This window comes from Aulonocara sp. 'chitande type north' Nkhata Bay, linkage group LG4 (assembly GCF_057382095.1).
Source record: "Aulonocara sp. 'chitande type north' Nkhata Bay isolate Kocher_YH1m ecotype deep benthic linkage group LG4, A_spYH_male_GT1.1, whole genome shotgun sequence".
In the NCBI taxonomy this organism is placed as follows: domain Eukaryota; kingdom Metazoa; phylum Chordata; class Actinopteri; order Cichliformes; family Cichlidae; genus Aulonocara; species Aulonocara sp. 'chitande type north' Nkhata Bay.
Window position 1 is genome coordinate 3,852,365 of NC_141347.1, and position 14,430 is coordinate 3,866,794.

At 43.3% G+C, this 14,430-nt stretch overlaps 1 protein-coding gene across 1 annotated transcript in view; it reads left to right on the forward strand.

Moving 5' to 3' along the window:
- Positions 1–1,194: 1,194 nt before the first annotated feature.
- LOC147331768 (uncharacterized) overlaps positions 1,195–14,430 on the forward strand; it is a 31,812-nt gene continuing 18,576 nt past the window's right edge. Inside the window, exon 1 of the mRNA XM_086287985.1 lies at positions 1,195–1,207. The gene's annotated coding sequence lies outside the window, so the exon portion shown is untranslated. The remainder of the gene's footprint in view (positions 1,208–14,430) is intronic.

Genomic DNA, 14,430 nt, shown 5'->3' on the forward strand with positions numbered 1-14,430 from the left:
CTCCTCTCTGGCCTCGGAAACAACCTCAGAAGGGGGAGACACTGGATGGAGGCCAGGTGTGTGGGTCAAGCAGCCCTGACACCAAACTTCTCACCCACTCCTCCTTGCAGCTGAGCAAATGACCAAATAAGCTGCATCTGGAGTGAATGGAAATGGATGTGGGCCAGCCTACATAAATAACTTCAAGAAGACATCAAAAAACTCACCAAGGAGGTCACAAAAGGAGGCTGGGGCAAACAATGGGAAGAAACCAACCATCCTAGTACTGATTATCCTGCAGGGACGTCTCATGGGAGTCTGGGGTAGTTTAAACACATCACCAAACGATCACAGGGAAACACCAGGGACACTTTTTAAAAATATTTCTTTTTAGCTTTTATTATTCTCGTCATCATCACATGGGCATTGTACAGTAAATTTGGAGCAGTGTATGTTTCAACTAGTGGATTAGCATAGACACACATTCTTAAGGTCTTTCCCTCATCATTCATTCCACAGAATCAAATAGAAAATATAATAAGATAGCAAGTATACTAAAAAGTACAGATTTATTCTGATTTTATTGTTTGTTTCTTACTGGCACAAATGTTCCTCCATACATAAGGCTCAGCTCCTCCATGGAGGGAAGAGTGCACATTGCTGTGACATAAAGAATAACTAAAGGAGTCTTTGGGCCACATTAAGAAAAAATATCGATAATTTTTAGAATAAAGTCGAAACTTCGAGATTAAAGTCGTAATTTTATTTCAAAAAGAAGTTTGAAACGTTGAAGTAGTTGTTTCAAGACAAACTGCCACAGCTGCTCTGACTTGGCGAAATCATTCTTCAGAGTCTGTTTTAGTGACAAGGACACGTGAACACAGTGATAAACACAGATACGTTAAAAAGAGCTGCATCCAGAGCTGCATCTGGTCAGAAGGAAAAACACAAACTTGGAAGAGTTGATTTGTATAAAATGTCTAGTAGTGTTCGGGTCGTGATCTTATAGATGATGGAGCCAAGTAAGTATTTGGAAGTTCCATAACTTTCCAAAAGCTCATCCCCATTAACTGGTAAAAATAAATGTATACACACATAATTAGGTAGTCTATTTAAATAGACCCCGGGTAGTAGTGTGGAAACTCCGGAGGATGACGACATCTAAGACTACATAAGATGAAAGTGAAAGTAAAGATGCCAGAATGGATCAGCACCTCTCCAAGGCGAGGTAGGCTGCAGAGAGCATTCTGCATTCTAAATGTGTGTTCACTGTGTGTCGCTGAAATGTGCCGTCTTTAGCTTTTCTGAGAAATCGCTTTTGCATGTCTTAGTTGGACTGTGGTGACAGAGGACAGAAATGTGCTTGATCTGTGGTACAGAGGTGCTGTCAAGTTATCTTGTGCTCAGCGTGACGGACCAAAGTAATGTGGAATTTGCGCAAAGGGGAGACTCAGACATACAATGTGTGCGCTGTCAGCAGACCATACCTGTGTTCAAGGTCAGCTGTTTCTCATGTATGACACACACACACGGGAGCGCGAGGAGCAGGGGAGCAGGAGGGGAAGGGGTAAATCCCGTCGCCGTTCACCGTCAATGATAGAAAACACGTAGAAAGGATATAGGTGGGTATCATAGTGGGTATCATAACTACCAGCATGATTATCGCTTCCCACGTGACGCACATACGTGGTGAACTTGGTCACCAGCATTCATGCTTCTGCTGCATGTTTCCCGTGTTCGAACAATCAGTTTGGGGTCATATCCAAGCGGTTAAAGCAGTAAAATCCTGGCACCTCAGCCCCGTTTGTGCCGCGAGTTTCCCCACGTCCTTTCCATTCTTGTTGTTTCGGTGGTCTCCCTGGAGGAATTTGCTGGCCGCTTTGAGTCCTCATGTCAAGACAATGATTAACAATCACTCAGTGATACATTAAATACGAGCAGGGAAAAGTACTTTTCTCTTGTTGCCGAAACTTGGTCATCAGCCAAATTGGTGGCATTGGTGGTGAAACTGGGTGCGATGGAGTTTGTCAAACGCATATCAACTGATTAGCTGCAGTCCCTTTGGCAATGAGAGTTACGGCCAGGAGCTCAAATTGCTAGGAACAGTAATAAAAACATATTCTTAGTGACCAAACAGGATTGGGTTGATTACAGTGTTGCACACAGAACAGGTATGATAACACAGAACAAACAATTGCGTTATTATTTATAATAATATTTATTTAACAGCTGATTTTTTTCCCTTTGTGAATGGAAATGATCTTTAGACAGATATCTGGCATGTCCAGGGTAACGTCCCCCCTCCTTTCGTTATGGTGCGGTCTGTGTCACACAGCACACAGTTTTTCTTCCTGTTGCAGCCTTGTAGGAACTGACTACTGCTGTTTACAGAGTGCTCTGCTGTAATTAACGTGCTAAGCATTTGAAGGAAGGCTCCTCGACTACTCTGCGTATATTCAATTATCTGTAGAAAAGCACAGTGAAGACCATTTTTAGTTATCAGCAAAAGGTCAAAATTCACCATATAGTAGAGCTGCAGGCTATGCTGGTGGGGAGGAAAAGGGATTTTTAGATTTCAGTCATTGCTTCTGAAATTTTTTTAAACGCCGTAACCAAGTAAGAAATTTCAAAATAAAGTACAGCTGTTGTGAAACAAGGTTTAATTTTAATATTCTGTCCCAAGTAAATTTTATGTAGGTGTAAATGAGGATTCTTCAGCTGATCTTTGCTTGTTTAAGAACAAAAGTTTATGTGATGATCGTTTAAAACCCCTCAAACCAAAGTTGGGACTGATCTTTGCCAGTTACCGATCTGATTTACACAACAGAACAAGGAAAAAAATGTTTAAACTGAGACATTTCACTCATTTTATTTATATAGAAAAAAGAGCTCATTTGGAAATCGATAACTACAGCGTGTCTCAAAATTGTTTGGACAGTGTCACATTTACCAGAGTATAGCATCTGCTCCTCTTGTAACAACAGGCTGGGAACAGAGGAAGCAGATGCTGGAGATGAATGTTTGAGGAGTCCTGGAGGATTCTAGCTGCTCAGGAGTCCTGGGTCTGCTTTTATACATTTTTGGTTTTATGACGCTTCAAATGTTTTGAGGTGGTAAAAAGTCTGGACTGCAGACAGGCTGTTCTTCTACTATGATGTCATGCTGCTGTAACAGATGCAGTGTGTGTGGTCTAGCATTATCTTGCTGAAATATTCAAAGCCTTCCCAGGCGTCACTGGATGGGAGGAGATGTTGTTCTGAAAACCTGCATATATAGCTTTCAGCATTTGTTCATTTATAAGGAACCCCATTAGCTTCCACAACAGTGGTTGCCAGTCTTCCTGGGGCCCAAGCCATGAAATAGAATCAAATAAAATATTAAGCAAAACAGTGGATGCAAAATATCCACATAATTTGGCTCTTACATCCACAGTGAGGTTTTACAATTTGGAAAATGTGAGCATATAAATATTAATAACTCTGAGACAAAATACACAAATTTCTATTACAAATCACATCTCCCTCTTACAATATTTACAACAATTAAAAGCTGCCTAAATAGGCTTTTAAGTGCCATCCATCCATCCATTCACTTCCACTTATCCTTTTCAGGGTCGCGGGGGGCGCTGGAGCCTATCCCAGCTGTCATAGGGCGAGAGGCGGGGTACACCCTGGATAGGTCGCCAGTCTGTCGCAGGGCTTTTAAGTGATTTTTGAAATTATGAATAGAAGCTAATTCTCTAATTGCATTAAATATAACAGAGTTTTTCAAAAAGTTGCTTTTAACTCGAGGAATTACTAAATTGCGGTTTGTTAATAATCAGTATGATTATGTATTTTATCTGGATGCTGCAACTGAGCAGAAAAAAATGTGGTGTGTTTAACAGTATTGCTTTCTTTAAAAATACAACTAAGCCACAGTATAATTTAGCTTGTACAGGAAGCCAGGAAAGTTTATCATGCATTTTATTTGATATTTGTATAGTATGAACACCTTAACACTAATCTGGTCGCCTTGTTCTCGACTAACTGAAGTCTGTTCAGATCTGTCTTATTAGCTGCTGACCAAATGATGGAACAGCTATGGAAAGATTTAGTTGTGGGCTGTTGACTAAGCGTAATCTACTTCCAATTAACATAGATTTGGATTTAGATACATTTAAGATCATGTTGTTTTTACTTATCCAGCCAAACACATTCAACAAATCTTCTTGTGATACGTCTATGGTGCCATTCAACCCCCACACCCCATCAGAGATGCAGACTCGTGATGTGTGGAGTGCAGAAACAATAAAAACAGCCTTTAGTCAAAACCCTGACAGTGAGGACATTTGTAGCACAGTAACACATTGATGCTAAGTAAAACAAACGCATTAACATTTAGTGGCGCGTGGTGCCGTGGATCCCAATAATGAATGCCTTGATTTACTCTGTCATTAATTTGTATGCAGTGATTTACCAGCACAGAGACAAATGTTAGAGCTGTTCATGAACTAATTAACACTGATGAAAGGGGGACATGGATCACCTTATTATACTGAGCACAGGGGCGGTCCTAGCCTTCAGTGAGAGACTGAGGCCGTATCCCAATTCAGGGTCTGCAGTCTTAAAGGCCGCATTTTAAGGCCGATTACGTCACAGCGACGCGACGAAGGCTGTCCCAATACAAAGGCTGCTCGAAATGCGTCCTTCATTTCTTTAGTCTCAGATGACTTTAGTCTCATGAACAACATTAGCTGATTGTTATTTACTAGCTAATCTTAAATGAGTGTTCAGTACAGAAATGAAGCCCAACAATCATGTTTACAGTCCTGTGGTCTCAGCCTCAGATACTTATCAAATCAAAGCTCATGTAGAAACAAACAAACAAATGAACAAAAGATTTTCTCCTTCATTTCTGTCAAACACAGCTGTATGAAACGTTTCCAGCTGTTAGTATCATGGTTGCTAGGCAACCTGGGCAGCGCGACGGAGGCTAGACCGTCCCATTTCACAAGCCTCGCACTTCCGGCCTTAGTGGTCTTTGAGTACGCGGCCCTTGTGGACCGTCAAGGCTGCGTACTTTAAGGCTGCAGACCCTGAATTGGGATACAGCCAGAGATTACCACCGAACGACACAGGAAGTCATTCCTGCCCGTGGCCATCTCCCTGTACAGCTCCTCCATCTAACACACTGTAAACACTGCAATGGTTACATCCTTTTTACACACGCTCTTTTCTACTCTGTAATATTCTTGTCAATTTTCTTGATCTTTATTTATAATCCCCTCTGTTAATCCTTCATAATTATAATTGAGTTATCTGCGTATATTAGTGCTATTTCTTAAATGTGTAACATCTGTAACATAATGTATTGGTTGGAGTTCAGTCTGTTACTGTTACTATTTTTAGAATTTCTTCTTGGAGCAACTGTAACCCACATTATTTCCTTCGGGATTAATAAAGTATTCTGATTCTGATTGTTTCAGGATGACCTGCCATTATCCAATCACACATCTGCTTACCTGCATCTTTTGCTCGTTTCTCCTCCTCTTCTTTTCTCTTTTTTCTAAACTGAGCACCTGATGGCTTTGAACTTTTCTTGTCCATCTTCCATTGGTTTTAATTTTGCACTCCAGTATGAACACAAATCCCCCAACCCGAGGATCACCACAACATAACCTAACAGACCTACACCTTAGTTCACAGATTCACTTTGTCTTTATTTCTGGTATTTTGCACAAATCAGGATTCAAATCATGAATACATGATGGGCTTGGATTTACATTATAAATGAAATGTGCTCTGTTTGGAAGCAGCCGGCCCCTCCCCTTTCGACGGGTTGTGTGTGAGACTTTAAATCATCAAACTGTAAATTATAAATTTTAAATTGTTATTGATCCTTTACCCCGAGTCCTGAAGTATATATTTATTTTCTTACTCTTCTTATATTTATTGTTTGTTTACTTGCACTGCTGTAACTGGAGCCTCGTTGTCTCGTCTCTCTATATACTGGACTGTATGTAGCGGAGATGACAATAAAGTTTACTTTGACTTCAGCAGCGAGCAGGCACACCGAGGGTTGCCGATGCCTGTGATGCCGCCCTGGGCAACCGCCCATGTCGCCAATATCAAAAAGCACTACTGATTGAGCAAACTACAAGTAACCACAAGTATGTTTCACATATCTGCTTTTTTATGTGTGTAAAAACAAAGATAAACTATCATTATAAAGTGTTGTGAAAGCAAGAGTCCTGCCAGAGCGCGTCGGCTGCTTGGCAAAGTACTTAGAAGCCAGTCCTGTCATGTGACATAAAACAATGATAATAATGTACAGTCATGGCCAGAAGTTTTGAGAATGACACAAATATTAGTTTTCACAAAGTTTGCTGCTAAACTGCGTTTAGATCTTTGTTTCAGTTGTTTCTGTGATGTACTGAAATATAATTACAAGCACTTCATACGTTTCAAAGGCTTTTATCGACAATTACATGACATTTATGCAAAGAGTCAGTATTTGCAGTGTTGGCCCTTCTTTTTCAGGACCTCTGCAATTCGACTGGGCATGCTCTCAATCAACTTCTGGGCCAAATCCTGACTGATAGCAACCCATTCTTTCATAATCACTTCTTGGAGTTTGTCAGAATTCGTGGGTTTTTGTTTGTCCACCCGCCACTTGAGGATTGACCGCAAGTTCTCAATGGGATTAAGATCTGGGGAGTTTCCAGGCCATGGACCCAAAATTTCAATGTTCTGTTCCCTGAGCCACTTAGTTATCACCTTTGCCTTATGGCACGGTGCTCCACCGTGCTGGAAAATGCTTTGTTCTTCACCAAACTGTTGTTGGATGGTTGGAAGAAGTTGCTGTTGGAGGGTGTTTTGGTGCCATTCTTTATTCGTGGCTGTGTTTTTGGGCTCAAAAGCTCCAATGAGACCATGAGACCACAAGGTTTAATCCTGGGTGCGTTCTTTTTTTTGTCAACGTTATTCCTTCTGCTTTGATCCTTCAATCTTTTAATGACATTTTCTCATCATTTTTATGCAGACAACACTTAGTTACACGTCTTTTAAGCCTTGCCGGCTGGATTGGCTGTCCATTGTTGTCCACTTTTGCCATGTTTTAAACTCCAACAAGGCTGTGATTGTCGATCCTCCTGAATTACATACTAAAATCAATTTAGCACTTGCTTCTGTTTAGTCTACTGTTTGAAATCTTTAATAATATTTGAGTCCTCTTAGGCTTTGACTTGCATTTAAATTCTAAATTCTAAATGTCTTTCATATAAGGAAGGAGTGTAGACTTATTGGATAGTCTGTCCTCAGTCACTGTTCATCGCAAATGACTTTTGATTATCCTTTCAGCAGAAAAGGGCCTTTCATAAGATGCACTGCTGACAGGCAATGCCACAGTTAGGGGAGCTTGAACTGTTCGAACAACATGATCTGAAAAACTCCCACACTGTGGGAGAGCGGTAGGAACCATCACTCTTTGCAAGTCTGAGACTTGTCAGCTCTGAGGTATTTCAGATGTCAAGTTAGGAATAAGAGTAGAAGTAAGGAGGCAATCTTTAAGTTTTGTTGCTTCCTGCGTGGACTGTTTTGAGATGGCATGATACCACTTTTTAATGTCCGAAACCGATATAAATTTGGATGTCTGCCGATACCGATATAAATCCAATATAGCCTTTTTTATAATCAATAAAATGTTGTTGTTGTTTTTTAAATATCTTGCGGCACTTTGTATAAGTTCATACTGAAGATTAAAAAAACAAAACAAAACTAAAGCTTTTCTGTTATACCTGTATGCAAAAAACACACTGCACCCAAAATATTTCATAGTTCAGCAAAACTGATCAATCCAATAAACTTAAACCTGCTCCATCCTCCCTATTCTGGTATAGGGAGCCACCCTCCACCTCATAATGCTTAATTGACGTAATCAACTTTAATTTAATGCATGTGTAAAAAATAAATAAATAAATAAATAAAAAATTCACAGAAATCAATCATTTTTCTACAATAATTCAACAGAATTGACTGCACAGATGGTACCTTCCCAAAGGAAAAAGTACTATCGCTTACTAGGTCATAAATTTGACTTAATATTTACTATATACAATAATGGACTTTTATACATTTTACATCAGATGAAAACTTTGGTTGTAAGATTCAGATAATTATGTATTAAAAGCTAGACATTTTAAATGAGAATAAGAAAGAAAAGTATGTCTTTGTGCCCCCCGTTCCCTGTTAATGCCCTATCGGCCCCCTTGGCAAAACTTTGCTAGATCCGCCCCTGCACAGTTACCAGCCGTCAGCTACGTAGAAAAAGATCCTGGTGTAGAAAGCAAATAAATTCTAACAACAGCTGATCAAGGTTAAACGTGCTGCTGTTGTTCAGCTGCTGGTTTCCTCTTTCTGGTGCAAAGTGGACCAAAAACAAAGAAGAGAGACGGACTCATGGCAGAAAAGCCGATCAGCTGATCATTGATCATGTCACGACTGGGGCAGCAGTCGTGTGGTGTATTGAGAAAAAGGATCCAAAATGCAGGTACTGGCCGGGGTGCGAGTGAGTGTTTATTTACAGAAGTGACAAAGTGGCAAAAACAGGAAGAGCAGAGCGGGGAGTAAACAAACCTAAACTGGGGAAAACTAAAGACCTAACCTGAAACCAAACACACACGGGAGAAGGAGCAAAATGCACGGAGAATGTTGGCAGAGAGACGTGGAATAAATACCAGTTAACACAGAGGAAAGACACAGGTAGGGATGATAAAACACTAAACACCAAAACCAACCCACACATACAAAATCAGAATTAACACAAAACACAAGGCGATACAAAAGGAAACACAAACGCTGGGTCAAAATGACCATGACAGATCAGTTTCATGATTGAAGTAGCAACAGGAGACGGAGGGAGAGAGAGGCAGTCGCTCCATATATCGGTTGTTAAGCTTAACGTGGGAATGCTTTACAAACATTCAGAGATGAACTTACACACTCGCTTTACTTCTCTGGGTTAGCTTTCTCCAAGATGAAATGCCGGTTTGGAAGCACGTAGCGAGGCTCCGTGGAGTGACCGCTGACAGGTCTCGCACGCCACAGCCGCTCTATCACGTGAGGCTGTTGCGTTGGGCTCTTTTAATAAAACTCCTCATTTAGGCGATAACGTGGAATCCCACCATCTTTATTCCAGCTCACTCTATGTTCATGACATAGCATCACCTCCTGTCTAGAAGGGTAAGTACTGCCCCCTAGTGGCGCATGATATTCACCAATATAGATTACACCACATCCCCCTTACTGAAGTCAGACTGGTACATTCTTTTGTTCTTCAAACAAAACATAACTGCATATAGCTTTTTCAATACAGGCATACCCCAACATTTCAGGAAACATAAAGTCAGTATTGTCATAAACACTTTTTCTTTTCCTCCTGTAACAGAATAAACACTTTCTCTTTTCTTTTCAACCTGTAACAGAATAAACACTTTTTTTCTTTTCAACATGCTACTCTTAAAACCACAACTTAGCATTTGAAACACACTTTTCCGTTTTCAAACAATCAGCGTCACAGATCAAGTCTTTTCGGTTTAATCACCTCCCTACCAGACCGGGTTCTAACCACACCTGGTGTATGGGGTGCGCTTGGCTCAGAAACTGTCTCTGTAGGAGTAGCTTGGATCTGTGTGGCTTCGGTTTGAGCCTCTGTTTGCGGGATCGGCACAAGATGACTGCGGTTCCTTCTAATTGTCCCTTGGGGCCCACTGATGACGTACGATCGTGGAGTCGGGTGGACTGCTGTCACTGTGCCCTGTGCTCTTGCGTCCGTGATCCAGACTGGTTGTCCTGGCACCAATTTATCCAGTTCTCTTGTTCTATGTCTCTTGTTAAAACTTTCGGTTTGTCTCAGCCGTTTCTCTCTCTCCGAACAACTAACCTGCTGAAAATCAGGCAGACGGGGCTGTAAGGTTTCAGGAAGCATTGGCAAGGTAGTACGAAGCCTGCGCCCCATGAGAAGTTGAGCCGGGCTGTAGCCATTTGCCAGTGCTGTTGTTCTGTATGCCAGCAACGCCTTGTATGGATCGCTAGCCTTTTTGAGGAGATTCTTGACGGTCTGGACGCCTCTCTCCGCTTCGCCGTTGCTCTGCGGGTACCTGGGACTACTGGTAACATGCTCAAAACAGTAGTCCTTTGCAAAGTCTCTGATTTCTTGACATGCAAATTGTGGCCCATTATCGGTGATCAATACTTCAGGGATTCCATGGCGTGCAAATATTGACTTTAAATGCACAATCACATTGGCTGAACGAGTTGGACTGAGTTGAGCAATCTCGACATATCTCGAGAAGTAATCCACTACTAACAGATAGTTTTTGTCTTTTAGTGTGAACAGATCAGCTCCTAAGTTCTGCCATGGCCTCTCAGGTAAACGTGTGGGCATAAGAGGTTCCCTCACATTAACTCTCTCCTGAATGCACAGCCTGCACTTAAGGACAAGTTCACCGATCTGGTTACTCAGGCCTGGCCACCACACTGCTTGTCGCGCACGTTCTCTACACTTGACTACTCCTTGGTGTCCCTCGTGTATTTTGTCCAGAACTGCGTTTCGCATGTTTGCAGGTATGACCAACCTTGTACCTCTCAGTAGTAGTCCATTGTGTACACTCAAAACTGCTCTTTCAGACCAGTAGTGCTTTACCACTCCCTGCAGCTGGTTCCTGTCCGGCCAGCCCTCTGCACAGTACTTCATGACTTGCGAACAGACGCTGTCAGACTGCAGCTGCTCACGGAGATCTGAAAGGTATTTGCTGCTAGTAGGAAGGCCCTCCAGCACTGTGTCAACGTAGATATCAGTGTCCTCCATAAGGTCATTGTCTCTGGGAATCACGTTGCCTGCCAACGGCAACCGTGACAGCGTGTCGGCTGTGGTGAGGCTTTTGCCTGGAATGTGCCTTATAGTGTAAGAATACCTCATCAGGCGCATGCGGAATCTCTGTATCCGCGGTGGAAGCAAATCCAGGGCTTGTCCTCCGAGTAGGCTCACTAACACCTGTTATAATGAAGTGCTTTGAGAAACTGGTCCGACGTCACATCATGTCCTGCCTGCCACCCACACTCGACCCGCTCCAGTTTGCATACAGAGCTAACAGATCAACTGAAGATGCCATTGCTACAACGCTCCACACCACCATCTCTCACCTGGAAGTGCAGGGCCGTTACGCCAGGCTGCTCTTTGTTGACTTTAGCTCTGCTTTCAATACGATACTCCCGGACAGACTAATAGATAAACTGCTGGAAATTGGACTTCCTTCCACCACCTGCCGCTGGATCAGAGACTTCCTCTCAGACCGTGTACAGAGAGTTAGAGTGGGGCCTCATCTTTCCTCAGCCCTCAGCCTCAACACCGGCTCTCCACAAGGCTGTGTACTGAGTCCCCTACTGTGCACTCTGTACACACATGACTGTGTTAGTTCCCACCCAGACAACACAGTCATCAAGTTTGCAGATGATACCACTGTGGTGGGGCTCATCTCAGGGGGAGATGAGACTGCATACAGAGCTGAAGTTCAGAGGCTGTCAGATTGGTGTGCAGACAACAACCTGGACCTCAATACCACCAAAACAAAAGAACTGGTAGTTGACTTCAGAAGGAGGAAGTCCGAGCTGCAGCCTGTCAGCATCAACGGGGAGTGCGTGGAAAGGGTCTCCAGTTTCAAGTTTCTGGGTGTGCACATAGACACAGACCTCCAATGGAGCTCTAACACCTCTGCGGTCTTAAAGAAGGCCCAACAGCGTCTCCACTTTCTGAGAATCCTCAGAAAAATGGACCTGAAGAAGGAGCTGCTGACCGTCTTCTACCGCTGCTCCATTGAAAGTGTGCTGACATATTGCATCGGTGTGTGGTTCTCCAGCTGCACCACAGCACACCGAAAGGCACTCCAGAGGGTCATCAACATGGCCCAAAAAAATCATTGGACATCCTCTTCCCTCCCTGAAGGACCTGTACAGCACTCGCTGTCTGAAGAGGGCACGCAGCATCCTACAGGACTGCACACACCCAGGACACCGGGTGTTTAAGCTGCTGCCGTCTGGCAGGAGGTTCAGGCTGCTGAGGTCCCGAACAAATAGACTCAAGGACAGCTTTTACAACAGGGCAATAGCCCTGATCAATGTAAATAGCTGACCTGACTGGATACCTCCCTGGACTTTTTAGGGGGAGGTAACAATGTTTAAAACGATAACAATAATATTTATATTTATAACAAGGTGCAATAATAATTAATGTGCAATAATAACAGTGTGCAATACACATACACTTATTCTTCTTTTTTATACTAAGTTAATATACTGTGTTGTGTTGTTTGTTACGTTGTGATGTGTCATATCGTGTCGTGTTGTGTTATATGTAGTGCCGACGTAGGACAGTTTTTCCAATTTCATTGTACTACTGTACTATGTATGACTGTGCAATGACAATAAAGAGTTATCTTATCTTATCTTATCTTAGTGGCTTATGGTCTGTCTCAAGCTCAAAGTGTAGCCCTAGAATAAAGTCACTGAATCTTTCACAGGCCCAGGTGAGCGCTAGCGCTTCTTTTTCCAGCTGAGCATAGCGCTGCTCTGTGGCTGTCAATGATCGCGAGGCATACGCGACAGGTGACCACACGTCATTGTCTTTCTGTAGTAAGACTGCCCCCAACCCGTATGAAGAAGCATCTGCTGAGATCTTCTGGGGTTTGTTTGGGTTGTAGAGCTGTAGCACTGGTGCAGATGACAGTTCTTGTTTTAAACTGTTAAAGGCGTTTTGTTGCTCATGCCCCCAGTACCACATGTTTTTAGTTGAAAGCAAGTCTCTCAGTGGTTTGTCTTTTTCAGAAAGGTTTGGGATGAATTTCCCCAGCTGGTTCACCATTCCTAAGAAGCTCCTAAGCTCACTCACAGTGCTTGGCTCTTTCATCTTCTGCACCACGCTAGTTTTGTCAGGGTCGGGGCTCATGCCTTCAGATGACACAATGAATCCTAAGAATTTCACTGCTCTTTTGCCAAACTCACATTTTGACATGTTCAGGGTGACGCCTGCCTTCTCTGCACGGTCGAGGACAGCGTGGAGTCTCATGTCGTGCTCCTCTCTCGTAGATCCCCAGACCAGGATGTCGTCCATGTGGCATACGACTCCCGCGAGGCCGGCTGTCACTTCTGTCACCATCATGTTTTGGAAATGCTCTGGTGCACTGGAAATACCAAATGGCAGACGGTTGAAATGGTACCTCCCAAATGGCGTAATAAACGTGGTGAGGAGAGCAGATTCTTTGGACAGCGGTATTTGCCAAAAGCCCATGTTAGCATCGAGCTTGGAGAAATACTGCGCCCCTGTGAGCATGCCTAGTGTTTGGTCGACAGAGGGAAGAATATATCTTTCACGACACACCGACCCATTTAAAGGTGTCATGTCCACGCAGATGTGGACTGTCTCTTTGTCCTTTTTAGGGGCTACGACCATGCCGCAACACCAGTCTGTGGGCTCCTCCACACGACTGATCACCCCCAACTGTTCCATCCTCTGTAGCTCTGCTTTGACTTTGCCCAGTAGTGGGAGCGGAACACGCCTGGGCACTTTCAGTGAATAAGGTTTAGCGTCGGGCTTCAGCTTAATCGTGTACGGTTTTTGAACAAGCCCGAGCCCATCCCATAGCTTCGGGTACGCTTTCTTCACTGTCTCAAGGTCAACATTGTCCATTCGGGCAATTAGTTTCAGTCTCACAGAAGCTGTCCTGCTTAAGAGAGCTACACGCAGATTTCTGACTACATAGATTGTCTCTGCAGTGCTCCTGTCACTGTAGGAAATGTCCTCCTTTGTGGACCCGAGCACGGTCAGTGCTGCACCTCCTGGTCCATACAGTGGCTTTTCAGCTTTTTGCAGATGCTCATTTGGCTGCTTAATGTCTTTGAATGTCTCTTCTGAGATAGCTGTGACATCTGCCCCCGAGTCTAATTTGAAGGTCATGCTTTTGCCTCTCACGCAGATGTTAGCAAGCCACGGGTCTTCTCCTGAATCCAGTTCACCTAGGAAGAGTCCATCTGCACAGTCTGCCACCTCATGCACAGCTGTAGACCTACAAACTCTCCCGTAGTGTCCACGTTTCCCGCAGTTGTGGCATTCTGCATTTTTAGCTGGGCACTGTGCTGCTGGGTGCATCTGTGTTTTTCCACATTTAAAACACGTTTTATTTTCTTGTTTTGTTATTTGTGGTTTTCGTGGCTTGAACTGCTTTTGCTCTCTGCTTCTGAATTTATTGGGCTGTGACTTTCTGACATGCACGGCGTCCATGGCTGTTTTGCCTGTGCTGCTTTCGCCTCTGAGGTCAGTTTGCTGTCTTTTTATTTCCTCAGATTGTCTCGCCATTGTGATAGCTTTGGTTAGCGTCAAATCTTTGTTGAGCTGCATTCTCTCCGACAGTGATGAATC